The 6,353-nt window shown below is 53.0% G+C and overlaps 2 non-coding genes across 2 annotated transcripts; both read right to left on the bottom strand.

Moving 5' to 3' along the window:
* Nucleotides 1-3,560: 3,560 nt before the first annotated feature.
* LOC137646154 (5.8S ribosomal RNA) lies at nucleotides 3,561-3,720 on the bottom strand. Its single transcript, XR_011045413.1, has one exon. It is a non-coding gene; the product is annotated as a 5.8S ribosomal RNA (ribosomal RNA).
* Nucleotides 3,721-4,095: 375 nt separating this feature from the next.
* On the bottom strand, nucleotides 4,096-5,997 carry LOC137646177 (small subunit ribosomal RNA). The gene has a single exon (XR_011045432.1). It is a non-coding gene; the product is annotated as a small subunit ribosomal RNA (ribosomal RNA).
* Between the last annotated feature and the right edge of the window lie 356 nt (nucleotides 5,998-6,353).

Raw genomic sequence — 6,353 nt, 5'->3', positions numbered from 1 at the left:
ATAGGAATGTGATATCTGGTGTTCAACAGGGTAGTGTTCTTGGCCCATTACTTTTCATACTATATACACATGACATGTGGTTTGGCCTAGAAAACAAGCTTGTTGCATATGCAGATGATGCTACTCTCTTTGCATCAATTCCATCCCCTGAATGTAGATCTAGGGTTGGTGAATCCCTTAATAGAGATTTAGCTAGAATTAGTGCATGGTGCAGATTATGGGGTATGAAGTTGAATCCTAACAAAACTCAAAGTATGATTGTAAGTAGGTCAAGGACGGTGGTTCCTCAACATCCGGATCTCAGTATTGATAATGTTTCTTTGAATATGTATGACTCTTTCAAAATTTTAGGTGTGATTCTCGACAGTAAATTTACTTTTGAGAAACATATAAGGTCTGTGTCTTCTTCAATTTCACAAAAAATAGGCTTATTGAGGAAGTCTTTCAAGATTTTCGGTGATCAATCTATTCTGAAGAAGTGTTTTAATTCTTTCATTCTACCTTGTTTTGAGTATTGTTCTCCTGTCTGGTCTTCAGCTGCTGATTCTCATCTTAATTTGTTGGACAGAAACTTACGGTCTATTAAATTTCTTATTCCTGATCTAGATATTAATCTCTGGCACCGTCGTTCAATTAGTTCATTATGTATGTTGCATAAGATTTTTCACAACTCTGACCATCCTTTACATTCAGATCTCCCTGGACAATTCTATCCTGTTCGTAATACTAGGCAGGCAGTTAATTCTAATAGCCAGGCCTTCTCCATCACGAGGCTCAATACTACGCAGTACTCTAGAAGTTTTATTCCAGCTGTGACCAAGTTGTGGAATGATCTTCCTAATCGGGTGGTTGAATCAGTAGAACTTCAAAAGTTCAAAGTTGGAGCAAATGCTTTTTTGTTGACCAGGCACACATAGTCTTTTTATAGTTTATTTATGACATATTTGTTTTTGATGTTGTTGATAGTTTATTATATGACATGTCTGTTTTGACGTTGTTTCTTATTTTAGAATGAATTATTGTTAATTTGTTCTCTTCATTTATTTACTTCCTTATTTCCTTTCCTCACTGAGCTATTTTTCCCTGTTGGAGCCCCTAGGCTTATAGCATCTTGCTTTTCCAACTAGGGTTGTAGCTTGGATAGTAATAATAATAATAATAATAATAGGTTGACGGCATTGCACCACCAAGGCCTCTAATCATTCGCTTTACCGGATGAAACTCAACTCTCCGAATGCCAGCTATCCTGAGGGAAACTTCGGAGGGAACCAGCTACTAGATGGTTCGATTAGTCTTTCGCCCCTAAACCCAGCTCTGACAATCGATTTGCACGTCAGAACTGCTTCGGACCTCCACCAGAGTTTCCTCTGGCTTCGTCCTCGCCAGGCATAGTTCACCATCTTTCGGGTCTTAACGGCTGCGCTCTCAGGTATTTTGCGGCGGACCACGGGTTGAGGGAGCCCGAGAGGCCCCCGTGCCCCGGGCCGCACTACGCCAAGTCCTCGGCCTGCGCCCCAACTCCCGCCTTGCGGCGGGCCGCCCGCCCAGGCACCGCCGGTACCAGCCCAGGATATTATCTCAACCTAGCTGGCCCGACAGGCCTCGGCAGACAGGGGATCGGCCTGCCCAAAACAGAGCTCACTTTCATTTCGCCTCCGGGTTTAGATCACCCTTAGACTCGCGCACATGTTGGACTCCTTGGTCCGTGTTTCAAGACGGGTCGGGTGGATTACCAATCACTCTCAGGTGGCGAGAGGCCGCATTCTTCTCTCCGCGGCCTCCTTGCAGTGACCGCCGCTCGGGCCCGGTCAGTACCGTCGTCGGTCATCACCCGCGCCAAGGCGCGGGCTACCAGTCCGAAACGGCCCTCGGAGCCTAAGCAGCGGGTCGCCACCAACTCTACTCGAGGGAGAAATAAGCCCGCAGGCTGCAGCACGACAACCACGGGGCCGCTGCAACTAACTGCGTCGCCGGGTCCTCTCACTGAAAAGCAACTTGAACCGCGGTTGCCGCCCGCACGCCGCCAGTTGAATCCCCTCTTTCGACCTTCACGATTCCACCCGTTTGAGCTTCTAATGGTTTCACGTCCTCTTGAACTCTCTCTTCAGAGTCCTTTTCAGCTTTCCCTCATGGTACTTGTCAAATATCGGACTCGTGGTAGTATTTAGCCTTAGATGGAGTTTACCACCTACTTAGGGCTGCAGTACTAAGCAACCCGACTCTACGGTAAAGACCCCTCCGCCCAAGCTGCCTAAAACCTTTTTACAGGCGCCGCCACACGGGCCTACCACCCTCCTCGGGGCTGCATTCAAGCAATGACTTAGGCGGTGAGCAGCTCGAGCGGTACGGATCCACCGAAACGCAACACCCCTCGACGGCCGGACAGGACCGCGAGGTTATGCGCTGGGCTGGTCCCCTTTCAGTCGCCCTTACTCGGGGAATCCCGGTTGGTTTCTTTTCCTCCGCTTATTAATATGCTTAAATTTGGCGGGTTGTCTCCCCGCGGACGAGGTCTTCAAAAACTTGCGCCTTCCAGGGCCCAGACGGAGCAGGACGTCCGGATCAGCCAGCGGCGTCGTCCTCAGATTCTGAGGCGGAGGAGCGGCCTTCATTCTTCGGAATGCAGGCGACTGCTGCAGCCAGCGGCAGGCAGAGCGGCTAGACCGACGTTGTCGTCGTCCTCTCTCGCAAGGACTCCGTCCGTCCGGCGGTGACCGCTCCCCAGGGTAGCGCAGGGGAGGCGGTAGCCGTAGCTGCTTTACTACTCGCTGCTGCTGCTGCTGCTGCTGCTGGTGCGCCACCTGCTTGCTTCTCCGTGTCGACGGCACCCTCTCTCCCAAGGGCAGCACCGTTCATCAAAAGACTCTCTCTCTCTCCCGCTTCGTCCTCCGGACAACAGCTCACCTTCGTTCGTTCCTTCCTCCCTCCCTCGCACCAACGGACGGGGTCCCTCCCAGCAGCGCTCGAAAGAAAATGATTCTCTTCGACCCACTGCTCTCTGTCGGGATGAGGCCAGTCTCGTCACCCGCCCGAGTGCACCAGCGGCCCCGGCCCTTCGTCCTTCCATCTTCTGCTCTCGCACAGACACAAATGGCAGGAGGAGCTGGCCGCGAGCCCGGCACTCAAACAGATGCTGCTTCCTTCTCGCGAAGCCACGAAACATGACAAGACCCGAACGCTGCTTAGGCACTCAGGATAGGTACCCTGGATGGCCTCTGCTTCTCTTCACCTGAGAGCAGGATCGTCCACCGTAGTCCCAGACACCAGGCCACCGCTCCGCCGCCGCCGCCAACTGGGAACAGCCAGCCGGACAGCAGCAACGGGGCCCAGTCCAGGGACACGGCGACATTTCACACTTGAGGGAACGGACCGCCAGACCACAAAAATAGTGGGCGCCGGCCCGACATCCCCATCTCGCCACGGCTCACGGTAGCCGTGGCCGCCCCTTCCAGCGGCGCGCGCCTCCGGCCGGCCCCCTTCTCTCTGAGGGCCGCACACTCGGCGCCGCTGCCAGCCGGGGCCTGCCGCAGCAATACCCTTCACCGGGATGGATGCTTAACAGACACTCGTCCGGGAGTGGCGAAGACACTGGTCAGTGCCCTCGCCGCAATGTGCGTTCAACTGGTCGATGCATCTCATAATCTTGCGATTCACATGCCGACACGCATTTTGCTGCGGTCTTCATCGACCCACGAGCCGAGCGATCCACCATTAGAAGTTGTTCAAATTGGAAATTATTACAAAAACATGGGCTAAGCGTGACTTCCATCACGGCCCGCCACGGACATGCCAGCGCGGCGACCCTCCTCCTCCGACGGCCGTGCTTCTCTCTCTCTCTCAGACCGTCATCACTACGGGGACAGTAGTGCTCGACGTCGTCTCCGGCCAGCGGCGTAACCCCGCCTGAAGCGTGCCCACCGCGCAGCCGCCTCTTCCTTCTCTCTGATGACGCGGACGACAGTGGCTCCACAGCCCTCGAGACGTCTTTGTACTGACTGACCCCCCTCTTCCACCAAAAACCACCACTAGAGCCCCACCTTAGCTCTCCATCTGGCTCCGTGCGCCCCAGGGCAGCACAGCCGAGCCATCCATCAGTAATGATCCTTCCGCAGGTTCACCTACGGAAACCTTGTTACGACTTTTACTTTCTCTAAATGATCAAGTTTGGACATCTTTCCGGCCCGTCCAGGCGAGTCGGCGGAACCCCATTGCTGGGAGAAACCCGCCGCCCCAGTCCTAGTATGCCAGTCCGAAGGCCTCACTAAATCATTCAATCGGTAGTAGCGTCGGGCGGTGTGTACAAAGGGCAGGGACTTAATCAACGCAAGCTGATGACTTGCGCTTACTGGGAATTCCTCGTTCATGGGAAACAATTGCAAGCCCCAATCCCTATCACGAATGGTTTTCACGCGATTTCCCGCTCCTCTCGGAGAAGGACAACCCGCTAACCCATTCAGTGTAGCGCGCGTGCGGCCCAGGACATCTAAGGGCATCACAGACCTGTTATTGCTCAATCTCCTGCAGCTATACTCGCTGCTCATCCCTCTAAGAAGACTGTGTCGAACGGGGCCCATGCACCAAAACGCCCGTCCACTATTTAGTAGGCCAGAGTCTCGTTCGTTACCGGAATTAACCAGACAAATCACTCCACCAACTAAGAACGGCCATGCACCACCACCCACCAAATCGAGAAGGAGCTCTTAATCTGTCAATCCTTCTGGTGTCCGGGCCTGGTGAGGTTTCCCGTGTTGAGTCAAATTAAGCCGCAGGCTCCACTCCTGGTGGTGCCCTTCCGTCAATTCCTTTAAGTTTCAGTTTTGCAACCATACTACCCCCGGAACTCAAAGACTTGAGGTTTCCCGGGGGCGTCTCGCCACGTCATGGGAATAACGACGGCGAATTGCTAGTCAGCATCGTTTAGGGTTAGAACTAGGGCGGTATCTGATCGCCTTCGATCCTCTAACTTTCGTTCTTGATCAACGAAGACATTCTTGGCAAATGCTTTCGCTGTTGTTCGTCCTAAGACGGTCACTGAATTTCACCTCTCGCGTCGTAGTACGGATGCCCCCGACAGTCCCTCTTTATCATTACCTCTGGCTCCCACCACCAAGAAAATGGAACCGAGATCATCTTCCATCATTCCATGCAGGTAACATTCGGGCATTGTATTCGAGAGTAGCCTGCTTTGAGCACTCTCATTTATTCAAGGTGAACTGGCCGGCCGCGCGGGACACTCGGTGAAGAGCACCCCGGCAGAACCGGCTTGGCTTCCACTCACGGAAGCTGTTCGGAGCCTGACGGGGAAGAACCGGGCGGTGACCTCCCCAGCCAGCCCGGTACTGAGCTCGAACTACGAGCTTTTTAACCGCAACAACTTTAATATACGCTATTGGAGCTGGAATTACCGCGGCTGCTGGCACCAGACTTGCCCTCCAATTGGTTGTTGCTAAAGGATTTAAAGTGTGCGCATTCCAATTACGCAGACTCGGAAGAGTCCCGCATTGTTATTTTTCGTCACTACCTCCCAGAGCTGGGATTGGGTAATTTGCGTGCCTGCTGCCTTCCTTGGATGTGGTAGCCGTTTCTCAGGCTTCCTCTCCGGAATCGAACCCTGATTCTCCGTCACCCGTAACAGCCACTGTAGGCGCATGGCCTACAATCCACAGCATGATAAGGCAGAAACTCGAAAGATACGGAGCCGGTGCGGAGACCGTGCCCTCTGCACAAAGTTATTCAGAGTCATCACAGTAAACTGAACGGACCGAGGCCCGCTTGGTTTTCAACTAATAAAAGCACTCCTCCCTTCCAGTCGGAGTTGTCATGGTCACGTATTAGCTTTAGAATTACCAGGGTTATCCGAGTAGTAGGTTTGGATCAAATGAATGATAACTGATTTAATGAGCCATTCGCGGTTTCGCCTTAGAGCGGCCTGTACTGACACATGCATGGCTTAATCTTTGAGACAAGCATATGACTACTGGCAGGATCAACCAGGTAGTTTGCTTACTTAATCTTTCAGTCTAAAGGCCGGGATCCATGTTCCAAAGATCGCGTCCTACTGCATCCCGTCGCCTCCGCCTTCTCTCCCAAAGACGAGACGGCTGCTGCTGCTGCCGCTGCCACTGCAGAGCTACTACGGGTGAGTTCGGACACGGGTCAGGCAGGAGCCCGGCCTATTTCCATCGCTCTCCTATCTCTGAATCAAGGGGCTGCTGCTGCTCTCTCTCTCTCACAAGCAAAGCGGAACCCTTCATTGCCACAAGTTCTAAGTACTTTCCAACAGGAGACCAGTCAACTCTACTCTGCTGGCCAGCGACAAGAACATTGTCTCATCGCTGGCTGGTCTGAGCAGA

Source organism: Palaemon carinicauda, chromosome 8 (assembly GCF_036898095.1).
Source record: "Palaemon carinicauda isolate YSFRI2023 chromosome 8, ASM3689809v2, whole genome shotgun sequence".
NCBI classification, from domain to species: Eukaryota; Metazoa; Arthropoda; class Malacostraca; order Decapoda; family Palaemonidae; genus Palaemon; species Palaemon carinicauda.
Note: the sequence above shows the minus strand (reverse complement) of the source record. Positions and strands in the feature narration are given on the sequence as shown.